Genomic DNA, 23903 nt, shown 5'->3' with positions numbered 1-23903 from the left:
GTTTCCAGTTCGCCCGCCATATCCACCTTTTCTATTCCCGCCAAGCGAGTTTCGTTGCAGAGGGGCTTCCCCCCATGTTTTACATGACTACAAAGCTACATGCCCTATGCTTGAACAAGTATTACAAGCAAAGTTTTAACATTTCCATTGTGTAACAGTATATTACTTTTAAAATTACATTTATAGATTAATTGCAATTACATAAATGATCATAAATAACGAGTAAAACGTTCACATAGATGTTAAATGAAAGAGCATGGCTACAGAGAAATCACGTTAAGTAAAAACAGGCAAAGAAGTTAGATAATACTATTACTGATAATACCTGTAATCATGTTACAGGCTGTCGTAGTTGATGTTGTTGCATAACTTTGTGAGTGATTTGATAATTAGCTTATGCTCGAAACTAGTCGTCAAGTAATAAAGCAACTTAGTTGGTCCTCTGCAGTTTCTTTCATAATTCGGTAAACCATACAGTTGCTGATTTCGTGCCTTCCAGAATCCCGGAGAATAATAAATAATGAAACTATTTAAATCAAGAAGCCAATACTCAGCTATCACTCACCGCCCACAGACAGGAATGGCCCGAAGCTGCTGTGTTCCCTACACCATCAAGGACTTACAAACATGGTTCCTCAACAACAAAGGGTTGCTCTTATGGATTCTGTATAGATAATCCAGGATTGGAACATGTCCTGTCAAATAGTGGACGCCCCGCTGGTAGAATGTGACCCATTTGGGGTCTAGAGCGTTCCATTCATGCTCAGTCAGTTTTAAGCACAGGTAGCGAGATGGTCACTGAAGACGCGGGTTTCCTCACATTGCAGGTTCACATTCACTACGCCAAACTTACATAGTCCGGCATCACTGTCCAAAAGGTGGAACACAAATCCATATAATCCACGAATAGGACCGTTGGTAAAAGAAACCATTCGTCTTCTGTGAGACAATAATAGTGAAGACTCCCGTTTCCAAATCCAATGCATTAATTGTTCCACCACTTCGCGTCTTGTTCCCTTTGGAGCCTTCACATCTAACAATGAAATCAGCGCAGAACATCAGACGAGGCCAACTAAAGAAGTTGTCGCGGAAGAGAAAGGAGAACAATAACATGGCTGCAAACGTAGGAAATTGGAATGTTTCAACACTACTTCTTATGATGAAGAAGAGAATCATTTTCGTGACAGACAGGCATTTTCGCCTGTCAAGTGCTCTCCCATCTCCATGCACCCACCATATGTGGTATACAGACTGGCGTGGCGTTCTGTAAAATGGAGGTGTAGATCTAACGAAGAATTCCTCTAGCAGGTGATACGGCACATCAGTCTCCATGGAAAGTAGAAAGAAATTTCAGCGTACAACAAAGAGCTGGAGAAATGTGGACGAATGCCGAGAAATGACTCGCACAAGAAATAAATATAGGAGAAAGTGCGACAATTAAGAGAATTGTTGCGTTACAGGAGCTGTTTCTAACATGAATTCAGTTTGAAACAATAAGGTGAAAGTGATTAGATCTTAATGAAATAAAACGACATTATAAATATGAATCGAAGTCCGCAGTTTAAATTGAAGCAGGGGACTTCGATTTATATTTATGATGTAATTACAAGACGTATATCATGCTGCGGGCCCAGAAGAACGTAAAGAAAAAAATGAGTATGTTAGGAAGAGAAGCTGTTGAGATTTGGTAATTAATAATGTAAATGAAAACGTTCATTACAAGTAACATCTCATATTCATAAAAATAACTGTCCATCCAGTGAGATAACCTTGACGGATGGACTTTCAATTTAGGTGATCGTTGATCAGACATTAGTGCAAACGTCCTCTCTCTGGTTCTTCATCTCTCCCAACGAATGGGGGAAGTAGGAATGGAAATATTTCTGAACTTAAACACAGAAAAAACCGATTCACATGTCTAATCTAAAAATAGGATTAGAGTGTTTAGCCATACAATGCCATTTATTTCAAATTTCCAAAATAATATCTTCCGCCCACTACATATATTCCATTCTTTGAAGCCACATCCAAAACTATTTTCTTCCTTCAGATATGTTGTAAAAATATTATTTTGCTGCTATTATCCGCGATATGCAAGTTCCCAGTTCAAGCAGTGTTCTGACACAGTTTGATTCTCTAAGGAAATTGCATCTCGCGGGTTCTTAATTCCATGGGTGTAAGAGCTCTCCATTTGTTGCACAGTGTCGCTCTTTCTGGCGCCTCTTCAGCTGGCTGAAACAAGATAATGTCAGGAGGGGTAAAAACACAGCAAAAAGTAGGATATTGAAGATGGTATGTGATATGATAAACGTGATGGGCTGGCAGTCATTAAAAAGTGGTGTTTGTCTCTGCGGTGAGATATTTTCACGAAATTTCAATCAGTATATTTCTTTTCCGAAAGCGAAAATATTCTACTGCCGCCAACATATGCAGAGACAAATGGTCACTGCAATAAAAATAAGAGATATCAGAGCTCGCACGGAAATATTTAAGAGTTCATTTTTCGCACTCGCTAATAGAGAGCAGAACGACAGAGAAATTGTCTGAAAATGGTTCGAAGAACTCTCTGCCAGAAACATAAGTGGGTAAGATTTAGGAACCATCGAATGTCAGTTACTCTTCAGCTGTTCTCAGGCGTAAATTATTCTGCATATTACTTACCAGTGAACGCCTTTTTTAAAGAAATAAGTTAAAAAATCTTGGGTTTGCGGCTTAATTAATGTTCTCGAAACGTGGAAGCAAAATAACAACGACCCTAGCTGCCTACAGCGGGTGTTGATCGTAAATCGAGTTTCGCACTGTTTGAACTCTATCTAGACTGCAGACGGGCATATGTTTACTTACAATATTTTTTGGGATTTGTCGTAGCAGTTTGGTTGGTCTTAAATTTGTCTGACTTGGATGCCACTCAGCGTCACCCGAGCACAGTCCCGTTGGAGCCTTCACATCTAACAATGAAATCAGCGCACAACATCAGACGAGGCCAACTAAAGAAGTTGTCGCGGAAGAGAAAGGAGAACAACAACATGGCTGCAAACCTAGGAAATTAGAATGTTTCAACACTCCTTCTTATGATGAAGAAGAGAATCATTTTCGTGACAGACAGGCATTTTCGCCTGTCAAGTGCTCTCCCATCTCCATGCACCCACCATATGTGGTATACAGACTGGCGTGGCGTTCTGTAAAATGGAGGTGTAGATCTAACGAAGAATTCCTCTAGCAGGTGATACGGCACATCAGTCTCCATGCACACTTTTCCAACCTGCAAAAGCATTTTTCTCACGGTTTTACTAATTATAAAAAAGAGGGATCTGAGATGAAAGCACCGTTCACTCAACTTCTGTGAGCTATGTGAATATGACAACACTTATAAACGTACGGGGAAGCTGGTTGCGAGTTGTTCACATGAAGCTACATATACCGAAACTGTCCCCGTACCATATGTACAAGATGGTTACAATTAAACTTTCGCTGCTTGAGAGGGCTCCCCCTGACAAACTAGTTATCGCAGGACAATGAAACTTTATGGAAACATTTCTAACAACATGCAGAAGAGAAATAACGACTAAACCATCGAATGAAACACATTTTAATTTCCAGACGGGTAACATTTGTTAATTGGGTACCAGGTTGCGCACCATTTTACAAACGTTTTTCAATGTGTCGACCATCTGCATCAACTAGAGCCTGGAACATCAGTAGAATTTGCTTTACTGCTATTAGAATCAACTGCGGACCATGGAATTTTGAGCTCTTGCGACACAGCTGGTGCACAGCCTGAATATCGCATATTGTGTGGAGCACTCTCAACCATGGCAACAGTAACTTCCTCGAGAATTTGTGAGTCTCTCCCAGGAGCAGTTTCCAAATCCCCAGTAAATTCTAACTTACGAATAATTTTCTTCAACGCTGTTGCGGAAGGAAGACCTTTACGTATTCCTTTAATGCGTCGATACTCTCGAAAAGCAGCAGCACTATTCCTGTTGTTTCGATAAAACAGATTTAGAAGTAAGGCTCTGCTAATGTTATCCAGATCCGTGTTGACTGCCTGCAACCGTAATTTCAGTCCTACTTCGCCGTATCAGTACCGGCGCTTGACACTATTCGAACGCAAATCCTGCAGTGCACATTCTGACTATCATTCCTATAAAGTTGGGTAGCCATACGGTAAATAGTTTTCCATCAACATTGGCCCAAGAAGCGAAAGTTTAATCGTAAACGTCCTTCATGCCTTGTCTCTAATAGGAGACACATTATTTACTAGATTTAGTTTATTTATTGTACTAAAATAAAAATGAGTATTTACCGTCTAGTAAGGTCATCCGAAGACCAGTATCAGTTGCAAAGCGATTTAGAAAAGAATGCTGTATGGTGTGGTAGGTGGCAGTTGACGCTAAATAACGAAAAGTGTGAGGTGATCCACATGAGTTCCAAAAGAAATCCGTTGGAATTCGATTACTCAATAAATAGTACAACTCTCAAGGCTGTCAATTCAACTAAGTACCTGGGTGTTAAAATTACTAACAACTTCAGTTGGAAAGACCACATAGATAATATTGTGGGGAAGGCGAGCCAAAGGTTGCGTTTCATTGGCAGGACACTTAGAAGATGCAACAAGTCTACTAAAGAGACTGCTTACACTACACTCGTTCGTCCTCTGTTAGAATATTGCTGCGCGGTGTGGGATCCTTACCAGGTGGGATTGACGGAGGACATCGAAAGGGTGCAAAAAAGGGCGGCTAGTTTTGTATTATCACGTAATAGGGGAGAGAGTGTGGCAGATATGATACGCGAGTTGGGATGGAAGTCATTGAAGCAAAGACGTTTTATAAGCTGATCGATAAATATGTAACTAAAAACGAGTGAGGTTGTTTTTTATCTAAACATTAAACTACTTATCGCGATCAATGGCTGTAGGCAGACTGACATTTCTCCAAATACATATCGCACTCTTGCTGACGCAACTCAAAATCTCAGGTTTTTCCATAATTCAAGAAAAAGGTTTATCGCAATAACGAATCATTGTATAGACAGACAAATTTATCAGCATTAACGAAAATGGACATAACATCAGGATCGAATGTTTCCGTAATTTCTAGCATTAACATCTAGGAACTGCCCTTTAGTTTAATTATGCCGCTTTTAGTGTCTTTATCAGATGTATAGCTGTTGATTATTTACAGTTCTGGGACTTTTCTGGAATAAAAAATATACGTATGTCACCTTTCTTGTTATATTTGTGAGTATGAATGATATTTTATTTCTAAATGAATCGCACATTGTGTAGGATACAATTTGGCGACAAGGTTTTTTGTGTCAGTTGCCAGTTACTGCAAATACATTGCGTTTATGGAAATTACACGTATTTAACAAAACCTTTCACGAACTTAGAAGTATAAGTCAGATGACAGCATCATTAAGCATTACACAAGCCAAACAGTAATCAGTCACTAAAATGATAGAATCATAATAAACAGTTCAAATATTCAATTTATACTCAGAACGTCTTCAGACTAAAAATTACAATACTTTTTTGAATGGTATTTTTATCAAGATTTTGAATACGTTTGTTCTTGTTTTCAGACGGGGGAAACAGGTTAGAGTAACCTTTAAACAACCTACTTTCCGATCTACACATATCAATAAAAGCTTTGCATCACCTCGGTTCCGAGAGTTCCGGAACCTGTACAGAAAATTGGGATAGAGATCAACATATACATCATTTCCGCCATTTTTATTGCTCATCAAAATCGCACATTTCTTGTTGTAGCACCATACAGCGAGACCTTCAGAGGTGGTGGTCCAGACTGCTGTACACACCGTACCTCTAATACCCAGTAGCACGTCCTCTTGCATTGATACATGCCTGTATTCGTCGTGGCATACTATCCACAAGTTCATCAAGGCACTGTTGGTCCAGATTGCCCCACTCCTTAACGGCGATTCGGTGTAGATCCCTCAGAGTGGTTGGTGGGTCACGTCGTCCATAAACAGACCTTTTAAAAAAATGTTCTATAGGGTTCATGTCTGGAGAAAATGCTGTCCACTCTAGTCGAGCGATGTCGTTATCCTGAAGGAAGTCATTCACAAGATGTGCACGTGGGGGGCGCTAATTGTCGTCCATGAAGACGAATGCCTCGCCAATATGCTACTGATATGGTTGCACTAGCGGTCAGAGGAGGGCATTCACGTATCGTACAGCCGTTACGGTGCCTTCCATGAGCACCATTGGCGTACCTCGGCCCCGCATAATGTCACCCCAAAACAGCTGGGAACCTCCACCTTGCTGTACTTGAGGGACAGTGTGTTTAATGCGTTCAGCCTGACTGGGTTGCCTCAAAACTCGTCTCCGACGATTGTCTGGTTGAAGGCATATGCGACACTCATCGGTGAAGAGAACGTGATGCCAATCCTGAGCCACTGGACTCGCATTCGGGAGGACGACGGTTCAATCCCGCTTCCGGCCATCCTGATTTAGGTTTTCCGTGATTTCCCTCAATCGCTTCAGGCAAATGCCGGGATGGTTCCTTAGAAAGGGCACGGCCGATTTCCTTCCCTAATCCGAGCTTGTGCTCCGTCTCTCATGACCTCGTTGACGGGACGTTAAACAGTAATCTCCTCCTACTCCAATCCTGAGCGGTCAATTCGGAATGTTGTTGGGCCCATCTGTACCGTGCTGGATGGTGTCGTGGTTGCAAAGATGGATCTCGCCATGGACGTCGCGTGTGAAGCTGCGCATCATGCAGCCTATTGCGCACAGTTTGCGTCGTAACATGACGTCCTTTGGCTGCACGAAAAGCATTATTCAACATGGTGGCGTTGCTTTCAGGGTACCTCCGAGTCATAATTCGTAGGTAGCCGTCATCCACTGCAGTAGTAGCCCTTGGGTGGCCTGAGCGAGGCATGTCATCGAGAGTTCCTGTCTCTCTGTATCTCCTCCATGTCCGAACAACATCGCTTTGGTTCATTCCAAGACGCCTGGACACTTCACTCGTTGAGAGCCCTTCCTGGCACAAAGTAACAATGAGGACGCGATCGAATCGCGGTATTGACCGTCTAGGCATGGTTGAACTACAGACAACACGAGCCGTGTACCTCCTTCCTGGTGGAGTGACTAGAACTGATCGGCTGTCTGACCCCCTCCGTCTAATAGGTGCTGCTCATGCATGGTTGCTTACATCTTTGGGCGGGTTTAGTGACATCTCTGAACAGTCAAAGGGACTGTGTCTGTGATACAATATCCGCAGTCAACGTGTATCTTCAGGGGTTCTGGGAACTGGGGTGATGCAAAACATTTTTTGATGTGTTTACATGAAGCAGTATAAATGTCACTTCTATCCCCATCAGAACTTGTAGCAGCAACAGTTGATCTTATTGTATTATAGAATTTCATTAGGAATATGCATTCCGATGACAGTCTAATTCATGATATATTTTATTATGTTTTTCCTTTTCTATCTCATCACTTGGATTTGTTTTATGGACTTCTTTTCAGTTAGCAGAATGTCCTCCTCCTCGTTATTCTGCAGATGAACGCCGCGAAGGAAACATCATTACTCGGTATGAAAAGAGAACAGAAAATGATGAGTATATTCTTGAAAAATGACGCAGCTCAAAATATCGTAACCTACGTCTTGGAAACCGACACAATTGACAATGCCAGAAAATAGTTAGTTTGTAGTGAAGCAACACAGAATTTAAAAAAAAATACGTATTCGCAAAAACGATAGTTGACGTTATAGTCAAGGGTATCCTGTTACCTTGGATAGAGCTAACAGTGGTTAAATAAAAAACATTTTGACAAAAGGACAGAAATGGAAAATTTCACTTTACTCAGTAAAACTGACGTAACGGTAAATACCCTGAAATGATTCTTCTAAACTGTCATCTAAATTATTTACCCGTTCTACGCTTACTTTGATTGACTGAAGTGACACAAATGAAATTTGTGAATTTGAAATCTTTCATTTCACTTTGCACAAAAGAACAACACAACTCAAAACAACACGATTTTCAACTTCTTAACAACAATCCGTTCGCTGTCGAATTAACTGCTCAGCTAACAATACAACGCTTTTGATGTCATGAGCACTTTCCTACTCCAAACAATTAAAGCGACACAGGTGCCCTGCAACGACGAAATTATCAAATTATAGAAACACACGTTTGATGACCGGTCAAGTATCATTTCTCTAATTGTCACAGTAGAAACTAAAAAATTAAGATTTTGGAGTTGCGCCACTTTAGTAGCAAGGGTGCAACATGTTATCTTCAGCACAACTGCAAAGGTTTAAGTACTTGCTACATTACTGCCACTGTTTTAAAAGCCTTTTGTGGAGGCGCACCCAAACTCCCGCCACAGAGACTGCAGAAATCGTATTGGTTGCCGCCTGCAGGAGACCGCAACAAGAGCGCGTGCATTGTTCGTTGTCAGCGCCACCGCCGGCCGAATGGTCCCGGCGGCTACTCCCTCTCTCTTGCCGTAACTGTGTTCAATGGAGGTCCCACTTACTGACTGCGACTATTCCGTGATTTTATATGACAAATATTGCATGTTATCGGACTCGACCTGTACTGCTATTCTTCTGTTAATCTTCTCACGTGCCTGTGTAATCCGGGTGCTCTGTCATCGCCATTGCAATTTTAGTGTATTTGGTTCTTGTCATAAAGAACTGCAGATACTACGGTTTTTGGTGAATAGGTTGTTTTGTTCCGCGCGTACAGTGGATTGGGTGTTAGTTCGGTTGTTACAACTGCAGCAGCCGCTTACCCAGCAGCAACAGCAATTTCAACACCAACAACGACAGTCTAAAAACCAACAACGGCAGTTAGGCTTCCTTCGACAGTCGGTTACGACTTCACAACGTACCACGATCCCTCCGCAACTGCCTGCCGTCTGTACCCCCACTCGCTTTCCCAGCGTGTGTGTGAATTTTACAGCAGTCCCCAGTGTTTCAGGTGGAGAACCCATCTTCGGGAAAGCCTCTTTTCTCGTCTCTCATTAAACTTCAAACGTTTCATTTGTTTAAGAAACTTTCTCCGTTAAACGAACCAGTGTCGCAGTTGTTCTCTGAAATTTGCAGGTTGCTCAGTGCTTACTATTTAAAACAAACTCACGTTTTGGATTACCATATGGAGTTTCATCACAGACCGAAGAGACCTGGACAGTCCTGTCACAGAACAGAGAGTACTATACAGAAATGACAGCGGAGGACGGTCCTTTGATGTGTATGAAGTTGAGCTTAGTGGTCACCGTAAAACTGAAACTGAGCAAACGCGAAGTGATAGCTGCTAACTACTATGGCTCGAAATGGACATTCTTACAAAACGAAGTAATCTAACCGACTAAATGAAAATTTACGAAATGAAACGCTAATGAAACAAGTTGTGATAAATTTTTAGTTAAAAACTTTACAAGCCCTCCCTTGCTTTAATCGTAAATATATGTCTGAGTGATGCTAAATGTTATTTTACATCAAGAAAAGTGTTATATCCACAATAACCTTCAAATCGTGACCCACACCCTTCTTTAAATTTGAATTAGTGAATTTACTCATGGCATTTTCAGAACTAAAATTAATTAATTTAATGAGATTGAATGTTAAATTGATGGTGTACCAATGTACCACCACAATAATACACTATTGGCCATTAAAATTGCTACACCACGAAGATGACGTGCTACAGACACGAAATTTAACCGACAGGAAGAAGATGCTGTGATATGCAAATGATTAGCTTCTCAGAGCATTCACACAAGGTTGGAGACGGTGGCGACACCTACAACGTGCTGACATGAGGAAAGTTTCCAACCGATTTCTCATACACAAACAACAGTTGACCGGCGTTTCCTGGTGAAACGTTGTTGTGATGCCTCGTGTAAGGAGGAGAAATGCGTACCATCACGTTTCCGACTTTGGTAAAGGTCGGATTGTAGCCTATCGCGATTGCGGTTTATCGTATCGCGATATTGCTGCTCCGTTGGTCGAGATCCAATGACTGTTAGCAGAATATGGAATCTGTGGGTTCATGAGGGTATACGGAACGCTGTGCTGGATCCCAACGGCCTCGTATCACTAACAGTTTAGATGACAGGCATCTTATCCGCATGGCTGTAACGGATCGTGCAGCACGTCTCGATCCCTGAGTCGACAGATGGGGACGTTTGTAAGACAATAACCATCTGCACGAATAGTTCGACGACGTTTACAGCAGCATGGACTATCAGCTCGGAGACCATGGCTACGGTTACCGTTGACGCTGCATCACAGACAGGAGCGCCTGCGATGGTGTACTCAACGACGAACCTGGGTGAACGATTGGCAAAACGTCATTTTTTTTCGCATGAACCCAGGTTGTGTTTACAGCATCATGATGGTCGCATCCGTGTTTTGCGAAATCGCGGTGAACTCACATTGGAAGCGTGTATTCGTCATCGCCATACTGGCGTATCACCCGGCGTGATGGATGGGGTACCATTGGTTACACGTCTCGTTCACCTCTTTTTCGCATTGACGGCACTTTGAACAGTGGACGTTACATTTCAGATGTGTTACGACCCGTGGCTCTACCCTTCAAAAAATGGTTCAAATGGCTCTGAGCACTATGGGAGTTAACATCCATGGTCACCAGTCCCCTAGAACTTAGAACTACTTAAACCTAACTAACCTAAAGACATCACACACGTCCATGCCCGAGGCATGATTCGAACCTGCGACCGTAGCGGTCACGCGGTTCCAGACTGAAGTGCCTAGAGCCGCACGGCCACACCGGCCGGCTCTCTACCCTTCATTCGATCCCTCCGAAACCCTACATTGCAGCAGGATAATACACGACCGCATGTTGCAGGTCCTGTACGGGCCTTTCTGGATACAGAAAATGTTCGACTGCTGCCCTGGCCAACACATTCTCCAGATCTCTCACCAATTGAAAACGTCTGGTCACTGGCTCGTCACAATACGCCAGTCACTACTCTTGATGAACTGTGGTATCGTGTTGAAGCTGCATGGGCAGCTGTACCTTTACACGCCATCCAAGCTCTGTTTGACTTAATGCCCAGGCGTATCAAGGCCGTTATTACGGCCAGGGGTGGTTGTTCTGGGTACTGATTTCTCAAGATCTATGGGCCCAAATTGCGTGAAAATGTAATCACATGTCAGTTCTAGAATAATATATTTCTCCAATGAATACCCGTTTATCATCTGAATTTCTTCTTGGTGTACCAATTCTAATGGCCAGTAGTGTATAAAAACAGCGAATAGTTGAGGGAGTCTGAATGAGAACAGTGCAGTTTTTAAGTTTACAAAATAATAACAAGTTTTATTACTTCTTTTGTAACTACAACTAGCTGATAAATCTTACACAGAAATGACAAACACAAATCAGAAAAGCGATGGTGTTTGAATGGCAAAGCATACATTAGGATTGTAGCTATACAAATTCTTCCCTGAATTAATCCATTTTTCAACGCAATCAGACTTTGTTTAAATGAATCCGCTGTGAGGCCTCAGCTCTATTGAAATGGAATGAACTACGACCAAGTATACCACAAACTATAGTTAACCTGAGAACAGGTAGCTGTGAATAACATTTAACAACCCTCCGGCGGTGCAACAGTATTTTACCCTTTACCTTGATTCAGGCGGCAGCAGAAAACGGTGCACTGTGGGCGAGGAGCGTTGCACTGCGGCAGCTGTAATGCTCTGACGCGCCCACGAAAATTTGCAAACTACGCGGTCTGGAGTTCTAATTATCAGAACGCCGGGAAATTTCCAATCAGGGCCGTGAAAACCCAGCAGAGTTCAGTGTGAGGTGCACCCCTTCATTGGTCCGACCACCCAATTTCATTCTCCAGCACGCGGGGCCTGCTGGAATCGTCAAATGTCAGATGGCCGACACAGGACGAATAAGTTCACCCTCACGACACACGGTATGTCGGAGATGATACGCAGTTCCACTGTCAGTACAGTTGGAAAAGTGCCACTGGCTCTTAGTCGACCACGAGCTACAGACGACAAGTCTCATCCACTAGGGAAAGACCAGAAGTTCTCCACCAGGGAAGGATGAGAAGATGAAGAAGGCAAAGGATCATCACCATTTTCCACCAAGCCTCGGTTGGGGGCTGTATTAGCAAAAACGAAACCTCCGCCACATTTCACAAACAATCGAACTGTGCTCTACTCATTAAATCACCCCTCTTGACTGTTCTGTTGGCCTGGTAGCCAATCCAGACACAGCACTAGGGTTCCCACGCTGGGGGAGCAAGCAACCACTATGCATATCCGGTGAGGAGCCAATCAGCATCTCAGAATCTCCCTTTTCTGAAAAAAGAAGATTTTATACTATGAATGTGTCTTTCTGGCATTAGGCACAGCCATGTTTTGGCAGAAAACATCTATCTAGATAGGACCACAGTCCCTGATTTACAGAGAGATGCAATCTTTCCAAGCCGCGCGGAGTGGCCGTGCGGTTGGAGGCGCCATGTCACGGACTGCGCGGCCACTCCCGCCGGAGGTTCGAGTCCGCCCTCGGGCATGGGTGTGTGTGTTGTTCTTAGTATAAGTTAGTTTAAACAGTATGTAAGTCTAAGGACCGATGACCTCAGCAGTTTGGTCCCTTAGGAATTCACACACACTTGAACATTTTGAATCTTTCCAATTTCGGAAAGAAGGCTATTAATCTTCCCAGCCAGTTGTGTCTCTTAAATATATATTTTTGCCGCGCTTAAAAAAAACCTGGCGATTACCTGGCGTCAAGGGTGTGTTACAGTTTAATCTCCACTAAACACTTACACCAGCCACTCTTTCCAATGGTGTGCAGACATTTGCCACTATTTTACCTGCTCCGAAGGGTTGGCTCCCTTGTCTCCTCCTCCTCCACCTCCTCATCGCTGTCGCACAGTAAAGGTACTTACTGAGCCTTTCCGCTGGTTTACTTAACATACGACCAGAATCTTTTTGGATTTTCTGCCACATTTCTAGAGAGGCTGTAACAACAACAACGCTATACTATTGTAATTATAATAATTTTTTTTCTGAATTTCGATAAATTAGTATAATCGATGTTCTGATTTCATTTCTTTTTTGTTTCATGCCACTATGTTAAAGAAACTGTAAACAAATTTCGATGTGAATGTTAATGTTTATGTCAAATTTCAAGCAATGTTGTAATCAAAGTGAAGTGTAACTAATGTTGGAACTATTGTAAAATGTTAAAGTTGTAATTGTGCACCTGGTCCATACGTAGGCAATGTATTAGGATATGTGGAATGCAAAACCTTTGGTGAATACCCTGTCTGTAGGGGAGCGGAGAAAGGTGGAGGCAGGCGAGCGCGGGAAAATGCACACGGGCGCTGCACGGCATAACGGGCTCAGCAGTAGTAGTAGTAGTAGTAGTGGAGTTGGGCATCGGTCTGAGAAACACGTCCTAGACCGAGGAGGCTCTCCTGGAAAACGTGATTTCTTTGAGCCTCGGATGTGCCGTTTCCGACGCCTATACAGCATGGCAATATTCCTTAGGCACTAAAAGGAAAAGTATTGCGACGCTATGAAGAAGTAAAGTGCCAATATTTCAAGAGCCATTGCTGTGATTGTATGTGCGCTTTGTGCCTCGCCATCTCGCCGCCTGCCGACCGCCGCATCGATACGAACAGGTTGAAACTTTTAGTACTGTATTCGTGTGGACCAGTGTTACTTTTGTTACATACTGTTCAATAACTACTTAAATTTTACCAGAACTGTCCTATCATTTAATTATCCTTACAACTAACGTAGACAGGGTCGTTTCCACATGTTGTGCAATCCAAGTGTCCCGAGATGAAGATTTAAAGTTTATGTTAATAATAATTACCAGCAGACCTATCTATGTTAGAATAATGTTTAAAGAACTTTGTTGTTAATGAATATATAGGTAAATAACATAGGTCTGACCAAGTTGGAAGATAACGTTGAAATTAGGTTAGTAATGAAGTTTAATTACTTTGAGACAAAATTATTGGTAGTTAAATGAGCAGGAAATAAGACAAAAAGAGTAATAACTCATATATTGGAAATCTTGAAGGCTTAATGCTTCCAATAATCAAAATTTTCAATACAGTGATCATAACAGTTTCAGTGTCTCCCCCCTCCTTTCTTTCTTTTCTATTCATTTGAATTCTGAAGTGTACTGAACTGATTTGACCAGCAAAGTTAAAGTCAAGATAAAACCAAAATTTATTAGTGTTTTACCCTTTTTAAAATTGACATTGTATGTGTGTTTCGAAAGTACTATTTCTAGGGTAACCTATGCCCGATTTCAATTAGATCAATAGACAGTACGAAGTTTGTAGTAAACATTACAGTTTATTGTTGTGTATTTATGGCGTGTCCATATTAGTACAGAAAGTGAGATTATTAGTTCAGTAGGTTTTCCGGTTCTAAAATTTACCAGATAATGCAGTGTTACTACGTGTTGTTATGCTTGTACAGGAAAGAAACTCAGTAAATGCCTAATTAGACTGGCGACCGTATTATTAACTATTGGTAGCATTTGCTGTATTGTTTCTTGTCCGTCCTAACGTGTAGTTGCACTTCAGACTTGCTTGACGTATCATTGTTGTTACTGAATGGGTGTAAGTCTGATTTTGCCTCCATTCAGGTACACACGGTCAACATATATACCAAAATCCTTTCTTATAAGGTGAAGCCCGTCAACTTACCATAGTACAGGCTTTAAAAAGTATCGTGCGCCCGAGCGTAGTGTTACAAGGCTTTCGATGTGGAAACTATTAAGTACATCTCGCATTGAAAACCGCACCAAATTTCGAGCCTCAGTAAAACTTCACCAATCTTGGAGATTTTGCGTTCGTGTAAATTATACGTGCCTTTCTCGGTGCTCCTGCAACAGCTTTCTGTACCATAGGGGATCGGTTCCGTCTCTTGTTAATTTGTTTGTTATGAATCTTTCGAGTGCTGTTGATACTATTTCTTTGAATTTAAGCCACATATGGTCTTCACTTACATAGTTTGGAAGGATTGCAGACTGTCTCTTAGAAAGACGTCAACCGAATTTTTAGCTGCTTTTACAAATAGATACATTTCGCGTTTAGTTTTGGTGAATTTCTTTGTTACGGAATTGAGCCTCGCTACGACTGTGTGTTCATTAATCTCTGTATTCGTCGTGATGCTCAGGATTATTTGTGGCTAAGAGGTCAAGCATATTTTCGTAACCATTTACAATTTGAATGGCCTCGTGAACTAATTGTTGAAATTAATTTTAAAAAAGCATTTATAACAATTACGGAAGTTGTTTTATATCTACAATAGGGTCTGAAAATGTATGTTTGTCAACATACGGAAGGTAGATTGAAGTCACTGCCAACTATAATTGTATGAGTAGCGTACCTATTTCTGATGAGACTCAAGTTTTCTTTGAACTGTTGAGCAACTGTTTCATCTGAGACGGGGGGTCGGTGAAAGGAGCCAGTTATTAATTTATTCCCGTTGTCGAATATAACCTCTGCCCATACTTAGTCACAGGAACTATCTGCTTCAATGTCGCTTGTGAACTGAAACGCAATTACGGCTTTTCCCTCCAAAACCTAGGATGCTTTCTCTGACCCTGTAATTACCAGAGCTAAACAATGTAGAATAACAACGCACGTTACAAGCCTAGCATTCTGTATTACTTCATTTCCTTATTTCTAACATTTTAAAATTGTACGTCGACTTTAGATGACATGTCAGTCATAGATGTTCTTATCTCTATATAGTGATCATATTTTCAGTCATGTTTTAAACATTGTCCCGCTACACTTTTTTTAACAAATGTTTCGCCGCAAGGGATATCGGATTATAGAGAGTAAATTAATATGAAGTATGTCGTTCTTCTTTTCAAACATTCGCATTCCCATTTCTTCTTTCCTTATTGTATTTTTGGCATGCAGCTGTAGTAATTAAAGTAGGCACAAATGTAGTGATCAAAAAGAAATTATTAGCATACATTCACATTCTCTTTACATCGTTCCTTTCTTGTTGCTCCCATGCCGATGGACTGTTTCTATCGCAATCAGTAAGCGTGAAAGGAAGTTACCCTACAGACAGAGGGATCTATATTTACAGGGTGTTACAAAAAGATACGGCCAAACTTTCAGGAAACATTCCTCGCACACAAAGAAAGAAAATATTTTATGTGGACATGTGTCCCGAAACGCTTACTTTACATGTCAGAGCTCATTTTATTACTTCTCTTCGAATCACATTAATCATGGAATGGAAACACACAGAAACAGAACGTACCAGCGTGACTTCAAACACTTTGGTACAGGAAATGTTCAAAATGTCCTCCGTTAGCGAGTATACATGCATCCACCCTCTGTCGCATGGAATCCCTGATGCGCTGATGCAGCCCTGGAGAATGGCGTATTGTATCACAGCCGCCCACAATACGAGCACGAAGAGTCTCTACATTTGGTACCCGGGTTGCGTAGACAAGAGCTTTCAAATGCCCCCATAAATGAAAGTCAAGAGGGTTGAGGTCAGGAGAGCGTGGAGGTCATGGAATTGGTTCGCCTCTACCAATCCACCGGTCACCGAATCTGTTGTTGAGAAGCGTACGAACACTTCGACTGAAATGTGTAGGAGCTCCATCGTGCATGAACCACATGTTGTGTCGTACTTGTAAAGGCATATGTTCTAGCAGCACAGGTAGAGTATCCCGTATGAAATCATGATAACGTGCTCCATTGAGCGTAGGTGGAAGAATATGGAAAATGAGCTCTAACATGGATATAAGCGTCTCCGGACACATGTCCACACAACATCTTTTCTTTATTTGGCAGAACTGATTACATACTGACATAGTCGCTGGTATTGCTTTCTTTTCCCAAAAGTTATTGTCTAAATACAGAGCTTATTTTCCGAAATCGAAATATTTATATGTCGAAGAAGAAGGTCCCTTACGTACTGGTTGTATCGAGTAAGATGTGGAGACGGCGGTTTGAAAGCGGACAGAAGAAGTACGAGGAAGGGCGTCCCTTACCTGAGGGATCGCTACTCAAGCTACCTGGCGAAGGGGCAAGTGTGGCAAATGTCCGGCGTGGCAAATGTCCGGCATTCGTCCAACACGTCCCAGCTTCTAACATGAGAATACACAGAGCTTTATGACCTTCCCACCGTCTGCATAAAGGCTCAGTTTACAGCAGTCTCTCTTAAATGACTTTCTCCACCCACTTTCCGCCAACTGGCCGCCTTCGTGATGGACTGCCGCCTGGCTTGTAAACTGGCGCCCTTCTTTCCATCCCTAAAGCCGTCGGCATACGGACCGTGCATCCGAACGTTGAGCGTTGAGCGTGCCGAGTTTCTGACGTCATAGCGTGGAATAGTACGCTCGGGAGTCTTTCCGAAAGTGCAGAGCAATATCTGGCATGTTAGATATTCTGAGCGTGCGTCTGAGCGTTGACCAATGAGATGGCACAACGCCACCTACGTTACAAGCACGCCGTCTCCCTTCAGTACATATTGGCATTCATTTCAAGTGTTTACGTATATATGCTGTCTCTGAGCACCAGAAAATTGAGAATCACTGGAAAACCCTTTCATAATTGTGTGATTCGTTCCAATAAAATAATGAGATACGTCATATTCGTGGCAAAAGAATTATTGAAACTTGCGTATTATGACAGTAGGCTATTTGAAGGCAGCGACACACTGAAGAGCCACACAAAACGCATTGTTCTTGGTACAATTTGTTAATTATCAATTTCAATTAGTATCATATCTACGATTAAAGTTTTCAGCAAGCGGTAAGATACTATAATTAGATCATGAAAAGCAGATGTTGGTTTAGCGTAATGAGTAGCTTCATTGTTCCTACATGTATCATTTAGTTGGGGCGGTGGTTCGCGTCTTGACACAGCCAAATTTTTTTCCTAACATTCGCGTTTTTAGGTTCTGATACTTTATTATTAGTTTAACATAAGTATATACTATAATATTTGATGTTATGTAAATACAAGTTCACCTTTTTTGAGGGGTGACTTTGTTCGACTGGATTAATCTAAAGGACAGCTTGCGCTAGTCGTATTACGTTATTTTGTTCCTTTTTCTTTTACGCTTCGTACTTCACATGTTGCAAAGATTCTGCTACTGGGTAGGAACAGTGATCAAGTAAGACTGACCTTGGGATTTTACTAAAATGTGGGAATGATGAAATAATGTTTATCTTATGCGGAGAAGTATTCCAGATTCGTTTGTAACGGAACTTTTATAAGCCTGTGTCTCTACTGATTGGACATGGTACTTTCCTTTTCGTGGACGATGGAGAAAAGTGCGTTTTAATAGAGCTAACGTGGGAATTTAACGCGCGCCCGTTGACTAGAGAGTGTGATTTACGAACTAGAAACATCCCTCAACTGCCGCTGGAGTGCGATGCGATCGCGTATACCACGTTGGGCCCACGTACCGTATGCACAAGTCGCATCGTTCCTGAGCGTTCAGCAGCGCGTTGAACTTGGCACGCTCAACTTTAACGTTCGACAGCACGGTCCGTGTGCCGACGGCTTAAGTGGAAGGAGGAGAGCACTTTGGCCAGAAGCCCGTCTGCAGGTACGATCCACTGAGTGCGGCTTCCAAAAATCATTCACACTGCTAGGTCACTTTTGTTGTGTCTATACAAGACAGTCTAGACACAGGGTGAGGTTACCGAAAGGGCACGCGTCAACTCACGCCGACTGGCGTGAAGTCTGGAACAGGATAAGTTATGAATGCTCTAAGGAAAAGTACATAGCTTAGGTTATACTTAACTTTTATTCCATCATTGTGGTACATCGCTCTTGACTATACAAATTAGACTCTCTCCAGATATGGTTAATGGCGCCTCTCGGCAAATGAGAGAAAGGCTTCGTCAGTGTAGTCGCTAGCAAAGTCGTCGTACAACTGGGGCGAGTGCTAGTCCGTCTTTCTAGACCTGCCATGTGGTGGCGCTAGGTCTGCAAGTACTGACAGTGGCGACACGCGGGTCCGACATGTACTAATGGACCGCGGCCGATTTAAAGCTACCACCTAGCAAGTGTGGTGTCTGGCGGTGACACCACAACTTCTCTCATCATTTATGGCCCTCAATTCATCTGTCTCTCTGTTCCCCGTCATCTCTACTACGGCCTCTCAGGTAAAAGTTCTCTACAGGTTAAACGTGCAGTTTTAAGAACATTCTGCCTACAATGTCATAAACCACACGTACCAACTGTAGTGCTGGGAACACTGAGATCATGACCTAAAACGTGAACGCTAATCTCACTGACAATGTTGTTAAAGTGAAAACGTGACATGCCACCTTTCACCGTATCACATAAGCTTTTAAATTCATTACTGTTCAGATGTGCAAACTGAGAACTGCCACCGCTTTTGTTAAGTTGGTGCACAATTTCGTAGCATTGTTGTTTTGCATGTTGGAATTCCAGTTGCTATCGGTTTATTTATAAATTGCAATTTTCTATTTGCAGTTCACTGTTGGTGTTGGAGTTAACGTACTGTCATTTTGTCATTTGGAAATAGTAAGTGGAGCTGTGGACGCTAGAAAATGGAGTACCATGTGGAGAAATCAGAATGTTTCTGACATATTCTTCTGTTTGAGTTGAGTAGAGGGATGACAGCTGCGGAGGCAACCAGAAACATTTGATCAGTGTATGAGGATGATGTCATTGGACATATCACAGCTAGAAAATAGTTTTCCCGTTGTAAAAGGGATTGTTTTAACATTAGAGACTCTCCACGTTCAGGAAGACCTTTGAGATTTGATGAAAATCGTTTAAACGGTTTAATCTACACTGATCCACGTCAGTATCCTCGAGAACTGGCAGGCATGATAACTGTGATCATTCCACCATCGTTCGACGTTTTCATTCAAAGGGGAAGGTTAAAAAATCGGATTTATGGGTACCATATGCACTAAGCCAAAATCATATAAAGCAGTAGGTGATCATGTGTGCATCTCTCCTTGCGCTTCATCAGTCTACTCGCGAACAACACCAACCATTCCTATACTGTCTTGTTACTGATGAAGAGAAATGGTGTATTTATGCTAACATAAGCAAAAGAAAGTTATGGTTGAGCCCAAACAAAGCAGCAACTCCCTGTACAAAGACCTACACGTATCCACAAGTGATAATGTTATGTAGCCTGTAGAACACTGACGGTGTGTGTTCTACAAATTACTTTCTCGAGGTCGACCAGGAAGACTAGGTGAAGTGATGCTACTCCACGATAACGCCCCTCTGCATTCTGCTAGACTGACAGCACGCACCTTATCCGCCTGATCTTGCGTCCTCTGCGCTCTGAACATGGCTCGACGAGTTCTTTACCTCAGAAACACCATGTGTTTTCTACAGTCGCGGAACCGAAAAGCTACTCCAGCATGGCAGACTGTTGTGAATAGTGAAGGAGAGGTCCCTGTTATTTGTATCTGTTATGTTTATCAAACTTACGGAAACACACTACGAACTTATGCACCAACCCAATAGCTTTGTTTTGTAAATACTAGTTTTTTCCTCACAGGAATTTTATTTTACTTCCTATTTTCTTTTCTGCTACTTTGAGCTGATGAATCAACTTCACATCAAACAGAAATATCTTTTATGGGACACTATAAAGGAATGTCAGTGTTAGTATCAGTGCTGGAATTTTCATTCATGTTTTCAACCTAAAAGTGAGACATAGGTATTACTTTAAATGAAGACAATAGGCTGCATTAAAATTTAATTTGTGCAAGTGTTCTGTCCTACTACGCAATCCGAAAGATACATGTTATCCTCTATGGCCACAAATTCCATCTCATCGCCAACCATAAACCGGTTGTAACATTTTACCTCTGTTTTCAGCTATCTTACAAAACCACACAACCACTCCAGCGTTGGGCTTTGTCTGTGAGTGCATATTACGATGAGGTTCATTAAAGGTCGACAACAGTGTAGCCGGCCGTTGTGGCCGAGCGGTTCTAGGCGCTACAGTCTAGAACCGCGCGACCGCTACGGTCGCAGGTTCGAATCCTGCCTCGGGAATGGATGTGTGTGATGTCCTTAGGTTAATTAGGTTTAAGTAGTTCTAAGTTCTAGGGGACTTATGACCACAGCAGTTGAGTCCCATAGTGCTCAGAGCCATTTGAACAACAGTGTATGCTAATACGAATATTTTGTTGTGATTGCCCTTGGGACCTGACCCAGTCCTTGACAAAGCCGATGTTGTCTGTTTTGGATCGATGATCACTTGCAGCACGCTGCGGACAGACCGGCAAGAACTAATACTCTGTCAAGTGGTTCATTTTGTGTGCAATAGTTGGTCCGAGTGAGTGCCCACTAAGGAGTCTGCTCCACAATTATTTCCTTCTCCATCGTCGGCTGGCGGTAGCCAGTGGCATGCTCCTCCTCAGCCTCCGCTTCGTCGGCGCCCCAGTCCTGTGGGTTCGCGTCCTTGCTCTCTTACATCGTGGCTATTTGTGTATGAACTCGATGAAGGTCCTTGCATGACACTTCGTCGACTGAACCGGCCTGGCACTGATTCCGCAACAGTGAAGATTTATCACGAGTGCCAACAGTGCCATAATCATCAGACCACACTGGTACAAAAATTCGCTCCATGGTTAACACTGAGTGCCACGGGACCACATCGAAGTCGACCTTATGGGCCCCATCTGCAATTTTCTGTGGTTGGTGGTGGGTAACGCGCTGTCCAGTTGCCTGTATACCAGACGCTTGCCTTCCACCATGACGGAAGGGAGAGTGCAGGCCATCAGCCAGGTCTTCGTGGTCGAAGGGTCGCCCCGGAGGATTGTCTCTGATAATGGCACGCAGTTCACTTCAGCGTCATGTCACGATTTCTGCTCCTGCGCCGGCCGATGGAGCCGAGCGGTTCTAGGCGCTTCAGTCTGGAACCGCGCGACCGCTACTGTCGCAGGTTCGAATCATGCCTCGGGCATGGATGTGTGTGATGTCCTTAGGTTAGTTAGGTTTAAGTAATTCTAAGTTCTAGGGTACTGATGACATCAGATGTTAAGTCCCATAGTGCTCAGAGCCATTTGAACCATTTTCTGCTCCTGCAGTGGTATTCCCCACCTCAAGTCCACACCGTTTCATCTGCAGTCAAAAGGGGAGGTGGAGCATATGGTGCACACCTTTAAGGCAGAATTAAAATCGGCAGACTCACCCATCAATTCGGCGTTGCCTCAGTTTCTCAGCACCTACAGTACAGCCCCATTAAATGGCAAAACCCAACGAATATCTACCACAGCTGACAGTCACAAACTCTGCTGCATCTGTACGACAGTATGAGAAGGCCCTTGCACACCTGAGTGTCACTGTCCTGGTGAGTATCCGAGCGAGTACCAGCGACAGTGCGGGTCATGAGAGGTGTGTGAATGATCGACATGGACACTGGTGGGCGGCTGCTCTCTTGCCATCAGAATCATCTGCGTGTGCAATTGTGCAACGACCCGATTGACCAGAGCCACAGCAGACTCTGGTGAGTACATCCTGCAAGTGCCTCTCCAGTCCACTGACTGGGCTCTTGGGGGCACCTTGGGGGTACATCTACATCTACATTCATACTCAGCAAGCCACCTGACGGTGCGTGGCGGAGGGACTTTGAGTACCTCTATCGGTTCTCCCTTCTATTTGTTCGTGGAAAGAAAGATTGTCGGTATGCCTCTGTGTGGGTTCTAATTTCTCTGATTTTATCCTCATGGTCTCTTCGCAAAATATACGTAGGAGAGAGCAATATACTGCTTGACTCCTCGCTGAAGGTATGTTCTCGAAACTTCAACAAAAGCCCATACCGAGCTACTGAGCGTCTCTCCTGCAGAGTCTTCCACTGGAGTTTACCTATCATCTCCGTAACACTTTCGCGATTACTAAATGATCCTGTAACGAAGCGCGCTGCTCTCCATTGGATCTCCTCTATCTCTTCTATCAACCCTATCTGGCACGGATCCCACACTGGTGAGCAATATTCAAGCAGTGGGCGAACAAGTGTACTGTAACCTACTTCCTTTGTTTTCGGATTGCATTTCCTTAGTATTCTTCCAATGAATATCAGTCTGGTATCTGCTTTACCGACGATTAATTTTATATGATCATTCCATTTTAAAACACTCCTAATGTCTACTCCCAGATAATTTATGGAATTAACTGCTTCCATTTGCTGACCTGCTATATTGTAGCTAAATAATAAAGGATCTTTCTTTCTGTATATTCGCAGCACATTACACTTGTCTACATTGAGATTCAATTGCCATTCCCTACACCATGCGTCAATTCGTTGCAGATCCTCCTGCATTTCTGTACAATTTTCCATTGTTACAACGTCTCGATGTACCACAGCATCATCCGCAAAAAGCCTCAGTGAACTTCCGATGTTATCCACAAGGTCATTTATATATATTGAGAATAGCAACGGTCCTACGACACTCCCCTGCTGCACACCTGAAATCACTCTTGCTTCGGAAGACTTCTTTCCATTGAGAATGACATGCTGCGTTCTGTTATCTAGGAACTCTTCAATCCAATCACACAATTGGTCTCATAGTGCAGATGCTCTTACTTTGTTCATTAAACGACTGTGGGGAAATGTATCAAATGCCTTGTGGAAGTCAAAAAAACGGCATCTACCTGGGAACCCGTGTCTACGGCCCTCTGAGCCTGGTGGACGAATAGCGCGAGCTGGCTTTCACACGATCGTCTTTTTCGAAACCCATGATGATTCCTACAGAGTAGATATCTGGTCTCCAGAAAAGTCATTGTACTCGAACATAACACGTGTTCCAAAATTTTACAACTGATCGACGTTAGTGATATAGGTCTGTAGTTCTGCACATCTGTTCGAGGTCCCTTCTTGAAAACGGGGATGACCTGTGCCCTTTTCCAATCCTTTCGAACGCTA

Source organism: Schistocerca cancellata, chromosome 4 (assembly GCF_023864275.1).
Source record: "Schistocerca cancellata isolate TAMUIC-IGC-003103 chromosome 4, iqSchCanc2.1, whole genome shotgun sequence".
Taxonomy (NCBI): Eukaryota; Metazoa; Arthropoda; class Insecta; order Orthoptera; family Acrididae; genus Schistocerca; species Schistocerca cancellata.
The sequence above is the reverse complement of the archived record's forward strand: the minus strand, read 5'-3'. Positions refer to the sequence as shown.